The sequence below is a fragment of the Coturnix japonica genome, chromosome 2 (assembly GCF_001577835.2).
Source record: "Coturnix japonica isolate 7356 chromosome 2, Coturnix japonica 2.1, whole genome shotgun sequence".
Classification (NCBI taxonomy): domain Eukaryota; kingdom Metazoa; phylum Chordata; class Aves; order Galliformes; family Phasianidae; genus Coturnix; species Coturnix japonica.
The window spans coordinates 98,807,325-98,819,966 of NC_029517.1; positions in this window are offsets into that span (position 1 = coordinate 98,807,325).

Here is a 12,642-nt window from a genome sequence, read left to right on the forward strand (position 1 = left end):
TTTATCAGGCTCATGTTGGACTTGTGTTTGGCAATACTGTCAGGTTGTTTTTCATAAATACTGTGAAATGCATTCCATATAAATCACATGCCACGCACATTCATTTTTGTTAATGCTCTCTAGTTGGTGGAGGACAATAAGAACTTTATATTCCCTTTGGAAAAAAAAAATAATAATCTGCTTCTGATTTACTAAGAACATATCTTAACGCTAATGTTCCTTATCCCTTACTGCAGCTTGTGTGACAGCTTTATCTGTCTATTAAGAGTGTACTTACCTAAGACATTACTCTCAAACTGGAACACATCGTAAGATATTTTCACCTTAAAAAAAACTGGTTTCGATTGCAGACAAAGGAGCAGATGGGGAGAAAGGGAAGTACCTAATGCCATTTTGCTAGAAAATATATGTATGTGTATTTTAGGCAAGAACTTAGGAAGGTCGTATTGCCACCTTTCTATCCTGTCATTTATCTCCCTGCCCTATAGACTTAATACTCCTTGATTCAGACAATTGCAGAATTGTGGTGCCAGTTACTACAGGTTTTCAGCCTGAGGAATGAAACTGTGTTGCTGTGAAAACTCTGATTCAGTCTGTACCTAAACTAGGCTGTACCTTGACTTTGCTGCTGGTTCACACTAAAAAACGAGTGCTGCAGTTTGCAATTCATAATGGTAGGGGAAAAAAAAAAAAAAAAAAAAAAAGGAGCTGTGACTCAGATCTTAATTTAAAGCAAGAACACAACAGTTTCTTCAAGGTTCCATTTTGGGTTGAAAAATTAAAATGTGGTTCTAGAGGGCCATACATATGTCTCTTTTGTATACTTTATCATTTCCACCTGGGAACTATTTAATCAGTTTATACTATTATTAGTCCCAGAATGTTAGAAATTACTAAATCTGACTGTCAGCCACTGAACATCAAACAAAGCAGAGCACGGAATGGAGTTTTTAATAGCACATTGTGAGAAGAGTAATATTCTGAAACACTGACATCTTGTGGCATACTGTAGAAGTAACAATCTTGAGAGAAAGGCGCTTTTGTTAAAGAAGGTCAAGCAGAACAGATGATTGAGAAACTTAAATTACTTGAGTGGCATCGTTGTCATTTAAAAGAAGAAATTTGATAGATTGTATTTCTAGTTATATAAGTAAAATAATAAAATAGAGGTAGCTTCACAAAATGCTAGGATAAGTGACAGCTAAGATAAATTAGTTAAGTATATTTTGAAATTTCTTAGGAACCATTCTTCTATTAAAAGTATTAATAAGTTGGACGGTCATTTATGCAAACACAATTGGATATGTAATGTCAAAAATTATGTTAATAACAAGTCACACAATTAAAGTGAAATAACCCTCATGGAAACCTTTACAATGTTCTTGAAATGCATACATTTTTGTCCTTAGGCTAAAATGATTGTGTTTGTAGGAACAAAGGGAAAATAATCTCCCTAACACCTGTAGTGAGGAAGGTTGCTCTGCTTCAAACCAGTTTCAGAAGAAAATCCACCTATGAAACCCTTACTTCATCTGCCAGAAGACAAGAGCGTGAGTTCTGAAACTTGGAAAATTTTAAGCTTGTTTTTTTCCCACTGCTGTATTTCCTGGCGTTCAGGCAAGTACTCTCTTCTAGCCTTTAGTCAATATCAAATACCTTTATTTTTTTTGTGATTGCTATCACTGGTATATCTCTTAAAGGCATTAGTTCTTAATCCTCAAAATACATTACAGTTGATGTTGATCATAAAGAATGAACAAGTGATATACAGACCCTTAAAATCAATTTTTTTATGTTTTAAATTTGACTACTTGTGCTTTCACTAACCATAGTTATGACTGTAATGGTGATATTTAGAAAATCCTGTTGAAAAAGCACAAAGAATTCATTTTAGACAATCCACTCTATCCTCTCCTCTTCATTTTGCCAATCTTGCTTTTTATCAGTAGCTGCCTAGGGAAGGATTTCTCATTTTGCTTGCTTTATTCTAGTTGTGATGCTACTGTTAAGTCATCAACCTTGCCTACTGCCAGAAATTGGTTTGAGACAGGAACCAGAAAGATACTGAGTATGGACTGCACTCAGAGTAACTGTTTGGCATCATTCACTGTCTATAACCCAAGCTCAATGTTAAAGGGACAAAATAAAGACAGATTACAGAGCAGAACCAGAAGAACAGACAGGTTCTGCTAGTTTTATCAGTTCTGGTGCACTTTATGGGCCTGATATTGCAACATTAGTTTTGCCAGCAGCACACAATCATTTTTGTTTTTGAGTTCTGGAATTTTTTGTGCCATGTGGGAAAAAAAAAAAAAAAAAAAAAAAAAAAAAAAAAAAAAAAGATCAGAGCAAGCATCCAAAGGCAAACTGCTTTAAGTAAAACTGAGTAGGATTCGTTAAATGCTGAGGTGAAGAAGGAATGACTTGAAGTGCAACCAATGCTATCAGCACTGGAGAAATCTAATTTTCTACAGTCACTTCATATTATAGGCTAGGAGTGTCCCAGATTTGTCACTGTCACCAGAAAATGCAGAAGTTATGGTTATAAAAGTCACATTCTTTTATTTGTCTATGATTGGCAGGAAGACTGGGAATCATGCTAGAGTGGAAGAACTTAATCCCTATGATCCTTACCTTCAAGATATCTAAGATATACATCAGAAAAGCATAGAAACTATCTATACTGGTAAATATGCCAGTTATCTGCCAAGAGGAAACGCTGAGAACTACTGAGCTATAAAAAAAACACTTTGCTTTCACACAGAGATCCTTAACATACAAAAACATCCAGCTAATTTCAGGAAGTAAAAGTTCTCCTTTAAAAGAGTCTCAATTTTTAGATATGGTGATAAAGAAATATCTCTTATTTTGGCTATTTTACTCTTCAAATAGCAAATGCTGTTCAAGCTTGTTGAAAAGGAATAGCAAACAAAACATTCTTTGAGACTAACAGTTTTTATGTTGCCTCTCAGGATGGGAAATGTGAGAACTGAGTGTGCTTGATCAGAACTTAAGTATACAAGAACACTTGACTTCTTTTTCTTAAAGATAGATATATAATCATTAACAGATCGATATTTTTGATCTGTTGTGCACAGTCCTTCTCAGCATGATGCATGATCTTTAAAAACTGTAATTTTATTTATTTATTTATTTATTTATTTATTTTTCCAGATGCTTGTTTCTGCTATATCTGGAAAATAGAAGCTCCACTTTATGGACTGCATCTCTTATTCTTTGTTTTCATACTCTCAAAACTACAGCTTCTTGCAGAGGGAGAAAGTATGTTTCCAGATTTTTTTTTTTATTTTTTTTTTTTTACCTAAGCTGTTTTCTCCACTTAGAAAGTGAACTTTGCATTCCATGCAAAATGTCATGTGTTACAAATCCTAGCAGACCACATAACACTTAACACTGACTGAGAAGAAACAAACATTAAGAACTCTGATGAACCCTCTTCAAAGTTCAATGTATCCATCAGAGTTTAAGTGGATTAAATATCTACAGTGGTTCTCTCATTTGCATTACTGCTCCAGTTTTCAAGTATATTTGGAAATTTGACTTTATGTTTAAAGAAAATGTAAAACTGGTAATGATGAAGAGGATCTAGTGACTGAAAACAGAGAAGATTTAGAGAATCATTCTGTGAGGTAAGTTCACTTATGTTCCCCACAGTCGGATGAGATTCTGAGATTTGCACAAGGCTGCAAGAAGACTATCTCAACCAGAACAGATGAACAGAAGTTCTTGACAATAGGAAATATGAAATAGTGTCCTTTTTCAAGAAAGGTGAGGAGAATCCAGGTCAGCACAATTTCAGCTCTGGGAAGATTAAAGTGCAAACTACTGGCAAGAGGATGAGGATCTTTTCTGTGAATCATCCCTTTGAACCTCAGAATTTGTCTCCTGGCTGCCACGTGTCCAGAAACTACACTATCAAAGTACCAGCCTAGAAAAATGCAAAGGAAGTGTGTTTAGAAATTCTCTCAATATGGAAGACATTAAGCGCAGAGGGAAAAGCTGGGAAATATAGGGATTTTACTGAATCTGAAAAGAAAAACAGATACCTGAAAGTTAAACATAAATATATAGGAATGCATTGGGAGTCTGGAGAAAGAATGAAGCTCTTTTTCTTTTCCTTCCTTCCTTCCTTCCTTTCTTTCTTTCTTTCTTTCTTTCTTTCTTTCTTTCTTTCTTTCTTTCTTTCTTTCTTTCTCTTTCTTTCTTTCTTTCTTTCTTTCTTTCTTTCTTTCTTTCTTTCTTTCTTTCTTCTTTCTTTCTTTCTTTCCTTTCTTTCTTTCCTTTCTTTCTTTCTTCTTTCTTCTTTCTTTCTTTTCTTTCTTCTTTCTTTCTTTCTTTTTCTTTCTTTCTTTCTTTCTTTCTTTTTTCTTTCTTTCTTTCTTTCTTTCTTTCTTTTCTTTTCTTTCTTCTTTCTTTCTTTCTTTCTTTCTTTCTTTCTTTCTTTCTTTCTTTCTTTCTTTCTTTCTTTCTTTTAAAGCTGAAAATGTAAGTAATGAAAAAAAAAAGATCTGAGATGATTGCAAACTGGACCACTTGGAAAATAATAGCAAAAAATAATGGCTTTCTTTAACAACTTACACAGTGCAAGTACTGAAAAAGAGAACACATCTGTTGTTTTGTTGGAACTCTTTCATATCCACTAATTTTATCTATGTCCTGCAAATCTTCCAGGTGACTTGAATGGAAACGTAGATGTTGTTTGAGGTACCCTTTTATCTGGATTTCAATGGTGCAGAACTTCTATCCTTCACAGTCAACTGCCAGCTGTTCAAGCTGGGAGAAACTGCAGTAGTATAATGAAAAATTCAATATAAATACATTTATCTCAATTTCTTCCCTCTACTTATTTTGAATCTATAGAAAAAGGCTATGTAGGAACTGTAGAGAAGAGTCTTGTGGATTTGTGCCCATAAATGGGGTGTTGAGGAAATTGCTTGAATAAATACACTGAGGAAACAAAGCAAATTTCATTACTGTAAGTCCAATCTTACAAATTTCTTATTTACAGAATATGGCTTTTTGTTCTAACTCTGTATTTTCCCTCTTTAAAGGCAGAAAACATGAAGTAAATGCTGATGTTTGGAAAACTAATAAATAAATAAATAAATAAATTGAGACATAGGCATCAAAGGCTATCTTTACTCCAAGAAAAGGATGAGAAAAAAACTTTAATAATGAAAGGAAAAATAATACCTCAAACTATTCAATTACTTCTATAGTCACTGCCTCTTTAACAATAAAGCAAGTTAAATATTATGCTACAAGGAAATTGAACTTTGTAGAGTGAGATAGACTTGAAGGGCTGAACTTCCCCTTCATAGGAAACCAGTCTAACTGTCTGTTAAACAGAAGGCATCAGGAGATGCTGGATCTCCTTCAAGCTTGATTAAAATAAGTGCTGAGGTTCCTTTTAAGTTAGTAATAAATTTGGTCCTCAGAATGACTTTTCAGGACTTTAACTTCTAAATAAATTTTAAACTCACTCTTTCTCTGTATAACAGTTCATTATGAAATGTCTTCGCACAGTATGTTCATTCTGATTTGTTTCCTGGTGCAAATAATTGGCACAAAGTCTTTAACATTTATGAAATATATTCATTGCTTCTTTTCTTTTAAGTTATTTAATGTTAATTATGTCCTAAAAGAAATAAAGTATGCTTCCAATATCAAACTCTGATAAATTATCTAAGGGTGGAGAAAATATAATTAAGTTTCACTATTAAAATTTGAAAAGGGCATAAATATATACATAACTGCATAGTTTCCCACTATATTTGGACTGTTTTTTTTCTTTTTAATTTTTTCTTTGCTTTCCTAAGATCACTAACAGAAGTGTTTCTGAGTATGTTATATGTTCCAATCAGTTTAATTACAGCAATACTAATCCTTTCCTTTCTTCTCCTCCCCATCCTCCCAAGCTCTACTAGTATGATACTTTGGGTGCTACTGTGTGATATTCAGAAAGTTCACATTGCTCCACCTGTGCACAGCTGTTTTCCTCCTTGGCTTGTCTTTCAGATGGAGCACCTATGGCAGGAAGTATTTCATCTCCTTAAAGAATGTGGGCTTTAACCAGGAGCTATTTGGATTAAAGTCTTCTATTTTCAGTGTCTAAGTACACAGAACACTTCATTCAAATAATTTCTATGATAGTGTATTTGGACATTTCATCATTATTTTTTTCTGAGGAGGAAGAGAAACAAAATGGATGCCTTGTTGTGGGCTTGTAAGTTTTTTTGTTTTTATTGTTTGAGAGAACCTTTTTTGTTTGTTTGTTTTTTAATTCTTCACAGGAGAAATACATGGTCAGATTCTAGCACTAATAGATTATTGCTCCTTTGACCCAAATCTGACAATCAGTAGACCCAGATCCTGAGAGCAAACTACCCAATGAAGAACTGAATGGTGCCTGATGGGCAAGGGCTGTTTTAGCCTGCAGCTGCTGACAAGGTCACTGTCCCTGCTGCTCCCTCAACTCTTCACACTTGGATGCCTGACCTGCTTGTCAGTTAGCTTCTTAACTGTTGTAGTTAAGAGCTCAGCATTTCACAGCTTACCCAAACTAGGGATGATTTATCTTAAAATGCTATGTTGTAATTGATGCTCATATATCTGTCCACTGGGGATAGGTCAGACAGCTAGGACTGTAACTGTCAGCATCTCAGATAGGAACTAAGACAGTTATTCTCCCTTGTCTGTCAGAAAGAGGATCCTTCATAAAATTTTCATATTTAGAAGAAGGAAGGTCAAAATTAGAGAAAAGTAGGAAGCCACAAAAAGGAAAAAGTCCTTCCTGGTCTTTCGCACATGACCAGTTCTCAAACATTGCATAACAAGTATTATAAGGGCAGTACAGAAACTTTTATTTTAAAAGAAGGGAATAATTAGGATTATTCACTAAAGATTATTTAAGAATAAATATGTTTTTTTTTCTCATTTTTAGAATTTTACTTCTCTATTTTCAAGTACTGGAGAGTGTATATAGAGATTAAAAAACCTAAATGTTCTATTTCAGTACTGTGGGGCTAAGACTGTGGATCAACAATAACAAAAAGTTATTACCTGGAACTTCTAACCTCCACAATAGTAACAGTAGATACAAAATTCCTCAGAAAGCCAAGCTTATTTTCAGTCCTTTAAAAAAAAACAATAGACTATTCTTAGAGACTGTAGTGAAGAAACCTGCCCCCTCACATTTCCTACACTGGTCTAGTATTTCACTACCTTCATGCGCTGGGGCACTGTGTCCTTGTTCCAGATTGCATCTGCCTAATTTTAATTAACAACTCTTGGATTAAAAGCTGGGATGTAATTCCCTGCAGTAAGCAACTATAAGAAATGATCCATCCATACTGACTCTCTGTTAAAGAGCAAAACCAGCTGAGCTTCGTAAACCTCAATTATAAAAATTGTTTTTTAGTACCTGCATCATAGCTGAATGCAAAACGTCTTTGAACTGTGGCTAACAAAGTTGGACTCCACGTTCTGGCAACAACTGCAGCAGTGCTCTATTCAGTGAGAAAATCATTCCCCAACTTCTGTTTGTATTAAGACACATAATATTTTATTAGAGTAATTTATTCAGGCAATTATTATTCTTCCAAGAATTACATTTTTCAGAGTGCCTACTTCACAACTATATGTATCATTCAGAGCCCCTGTAAATACAATAAATAAATAAATAAATAAATAAATAAATAAAATTTTTAAAAAATCATTGTCTATTACAGAATCACAGAATCACAGAATTGTAGGGGTTGGAAGGGACCTCTAGAGATCATTGAGTCCAACCCCCAGTACAGCTAAATCCTCTTATTGGTGTCATTAGAAGCTGTGGAGAAATCAAAAATTAAGATATTTTGATCCCAACTACAGCCAAGTATCTTGAAAATATGTGATACCGGAGAAGCAACTGCAGCTTTTCAAAATCCCTACGGATTCTTCACTTGGAGACAATCAGGGTCACTTCGGTCAGGTTGGTGGTTGGATTGTCTATTCTACTGAATTAGGATAAAAGAGGCATTACTTAAGAGCTAGGACTAGCACATTTTACTGCTCCATTAGTAACTTTAATAAAGCTGTCTGCAAGCTGTTTTGTAATTTATCCACTCTCATATCTGAACATTATTAATTCTGAATTCATGGGACATCTCAATAAGTAAAGCCCTATTGGCTTTACAAAGCAAACTTGTAACTTTGGGTTCACCTGACAACACTTATTTTTATGATTTTTTTTTTTTTTTTAATCCATCTTTTAAACAACTAAAGTTCGATTTTGTCACTGAACAATGTTTTAAAATAGTCATTTATGTCTGTACTTGTCTGGGCATTTAAGGGTGTTCTTTTTATTACTTTCTGTTTGATAATGGTGGTATATTTGTATACAGAAGAGATGTTTATTTTAATTATGAAACAAGGACTGGGAAAAAAAAAGATTTGATAAGGGTAAAACAAGTGAAAAACAATCAGATCAAGTATATTTCTAAGATCACTGAATGATCTGTAATTAGAAGAGAAGAAGTTTCACAAAGCAAAAAAAAAAAAAAAAAAATTGTGTGTATAGATCACAACATGAAAACAACTTGGAACGTAAGTCTTCCTTAGCTGAACTAATCTGAAGTGGGTCTAGGCTGTGCAAGAAAGACGTTTCTGGGACCCAGAGATATTTTTAACACATCACAGTTTACACCAAGTAGAGTTTCGTTATCACTGCTATGAAAAATGTTGCTAACCCTCAGCTGCTTCCCAGTAGATCATTGTCATCTCTATAGAACTAGTGACTGTTTTAATATAGTCTTTTAGAATAAAATTTACAAAGCAAGAACAATTGCAACTGCCACAAATAGGAAATACCAACGAAATGTTTGCATTTCAGTGGAATACATACAAATGTAACTGTTTTTAACATGAATTTTATTATTACTGGTTTTCCTAAAGAAAGTAAAATAGATACCATGCTTCCAGTCTACAGCAATCATTGAATTCTGGTGAGAAGAACCAGAAGGAAAAAAAATATATCAATTCGCTGTTACAGATCAGACTCATCTTTGTTCATAACAGACACAAGAAAGGCTGACTCACTATTTGCTGTTCCTTGAATATGTTACAGGGAATATTTTCATTTGGAATTTGAGATGAAATCTCAGTTATATCAAAAAACAGTAGATGACTCCTAAGCATAATATTGGATTCCATTTATTTTAGGGAACAATACAAAATCAGCATGGATTAAAAACAGATACCACTTGACATGAGGAAAAAAAAAGTCATAATTGTCAATGTAGCAGCCTGATAGTGCAAAACAAATCCCTAGATGAAACAGTAGGAGGGGGAAAAAAGCTATAAATATATTTATTAATTTGGATAACAAATATCACTAGTTCACATTACCTCAGCTTGCACCTACAGTCATCTCAGATCACTCCTTTTTATTACTCAAACAGCAAAGTGACCAAATCCTGTCTTTACCTTCAGTTCCTTTGTTCTGAGGCCTTTTGCCAAAAAGCATCCTTATCCTTGATATGGATAATCAGTTTATGTCCTCTCTTATTTTATTCATAAGTAATTATTGATCAGATTGTACCTATAATATCCACTTTGGAGATGGCTCTTCTCTCTTTCTGTCAACAGCTAAGGGCCCAACAAATCACTTCTGCAAATGCTTAGGTTTATCCACTATCAACTTTCTTGTTCAGCAGTATTAGGAAATAGATAGCACTTTGTTTTCTAAAGAAATAGAAGATTGCAGCTGAACTCTCTTACATTCACTCTTTTCATGCTTCTGTAGCCCTGGTTTACAGCCTGGAAAGTACATGTCCAATCTCTTCCATTCTTCTTCCTTACAGCGTGAACTGTCTTCCCAGTATGTGGCTCTAATTTCAGTTTTTACAGTCTCTTATCTCTAGCTGTTCTCATTCATCAGTTACTAACAATCAAAGAAAAAAATAAAATTATCAATCATGCTTACTACAGTTTGAGTTTTTCCTTGCATATTACATTTAAAATTCTTAACTTTTATATCACTGTAGCACTCATCTTCCTTACTCTTGGGTTTCACAGTAGTATAGGGCTAGGAGCCCACTTTCCCCCTCCATGAATACATTTTGCAATATGTACTGATTTAATGGAAAATATGTACGCACAGTAATACTTAGTATGATAACAAATGTTCTTAAAATCACCCTGTACTCTTGCACATAGAAGACAGTGATGACAGTTTCTTCTTATTCGCAGAATCACAGAATGACCTGGGTTGGAAGGGACCTCCAGGATCACAAAGTAAAGAACTTCCCCCTAACATCCAACATTCAGATTATTAAGAGGGTCTAAAGAAACCTAGAGCCTTGATACCAGGTATTTATGAATATGCTTTGTCCAAAAGTTCCTTAGGACATGAACATAAGAGAAACTACTCACACCATAGATTTTACAAAATAAAAATGATGTTTGGACACACAAGAGAGCAAATCATCTCTCTGACCCTCAGCTGTCCTTTTAAATAAATCCACCACAAGAGAACATCCAACAGTAAAATGTGAGTAAATAAGAGAGAAGAAAAGCTAAAATTAATAGTATCCAGATGGCATTGTAGAAAAATATATATATATATGTATCAGTATTTTGCACTGGGTCATGTTGCTGCCATGCAACTCCACTGGTGTTAGCTCTCTGTAAAAGTAGAAGGGTAGGGCATAGAGTAAATATTAAATATAAAAAATACAATATTGCTTCTATTACTACATTCTCTTGAAAGTAGATGGATGGGAAAAAAAAAAAGAAAAAAAAAGAAAGAATGGACAGTGGTGTTATTTTCAGTTTGTTTGAAACAAAAAATTGAGTCTTTGATTAGTTGTACACCCCACAGCTTTAACAAAAACAGTAAAGATGAATCATTGCATATTACTGTGTTCAGTTGAGAATAATGAAATTCTGAAGTTTAAAAAGTAGTTCCTCTCTTGTTATTTTGCTCTTACTTCATGTAACTTTTAAGTGAGACTGGAATAAAAGAAACAAGCAACTATATGTTTGGATTTTACATACAAATATGAACCCATATTGTTCTTGTTATACACATAAAGAAATAGGAGCAGAGAAGCAAATGAGTAAGAGATCTGCTTGTGTAGGTATCTAGAAAAATATATAAAGAAAATAAGAACAGTTTTTATGAAGTGTGGATATCAAATGATGCAAATTATTTCCCTTCCTAAAGAGAAAAGCAAATCTGTTCTGTAACTTGCCTGTTAAGCTTGATTATCTAAACAGTGAGCTGAAAGGACAATGCCAACAGTATGCATATGCATCTGCAGTTCAGACCAAAATGGAAACATTAGTGAGTGTAAAATAACAGATAAGGAGCTATTTCTGAGTATTAGAGATGGCTGAAAATCTTCTTTTTCTGAAAAAGTGTAGAGCAGAAGGCTTGTAGATGCATTTACTACATAGATAGATGCAGTTTCTCACATAGGGTATATTAAAAGTCTCATTCCCAAGTAAACATATAATACTAAAAAGTGGAGAGGGGAAGAAATAAAATTAGTCTTGCTTTTATTGAATTCAGTAAAGTATACAAACTTATCATAAGACAACCAACTTCAGCCAGGAAATGTCAGTAGTGGAAAATTTCAAGTGATTATCCCAGAAGGAAGGCTTTCTTGAACATTTTTTTCTGAAAGATTTTTGAGAACTTTCTCCTGTGAGATACCAAACTTCACAGTATATCCATGTCAGTCAGTACATTCAGCCAACTTGCACATTCTTACATCATTAATCTGCCATGGTTCTTTCAATAACATCAGTTTTTCAGCTTTATGGCTCTAAAAAGGAACTTTTGATTTATGATATTTTTTGTTAAGAGATGATGAGCAAAATATCTCTGTCCCATGGACTGAGGGGTGTACTGACAAAACTGCAATCTACTTCAATTACATTTTATAGTTGTAAGCAAAATATTGTAGTGTTCTTCATCAATATGTGCAGATCGCTTTTTCATTTCCCAAAGGACTGCTTCTGGAGCTATCCTTTCACTATAAGACTGTTCAGTAAAACTTTGGTTCCATGGATATATGGCTTGCAAGAACTCTTTATAGATTTTTCTGAATCTGATTGGAAAATGAAGAACTACTAACATTCAGCAGATATTATAGTTCCCTCTTTACAATTCTCACAAGAGGGTACTGGAATATGAGAGTAAGGATGAATGTGAATATCTAAAGATTCAGTAACCTGGGGAATAGAGAGTATGATTTTAACCAGCAATAAGAATAGTGCAGTGAAAGTTTTTTGCAGAGATTATAGGGACTGTGCCCAACTTTTTAAACCACATTCAATAGACAGCTGAGAACTATTACCCTAATTTTATTTCCCATTACAGAGATTCGATTGACAATTTTATTCAAGTAAACCATAATCAATATTCAGTTTGGGAAAAATTAAATAAGTCACTATGTATTTAAATTCCTTTTTTTAATAGTAGATTTTGACAAAGCATTTTACACCTACTGAATAATATGCACTTGTTCCCCTAAGTCACCATATTAAAACAGTTCTTTTTTCCTTGAACTTCCAGTGATTGATAACAGAAAAAAAAAGATAAATACTGATGTGATATTAAAAAAAAAAAAA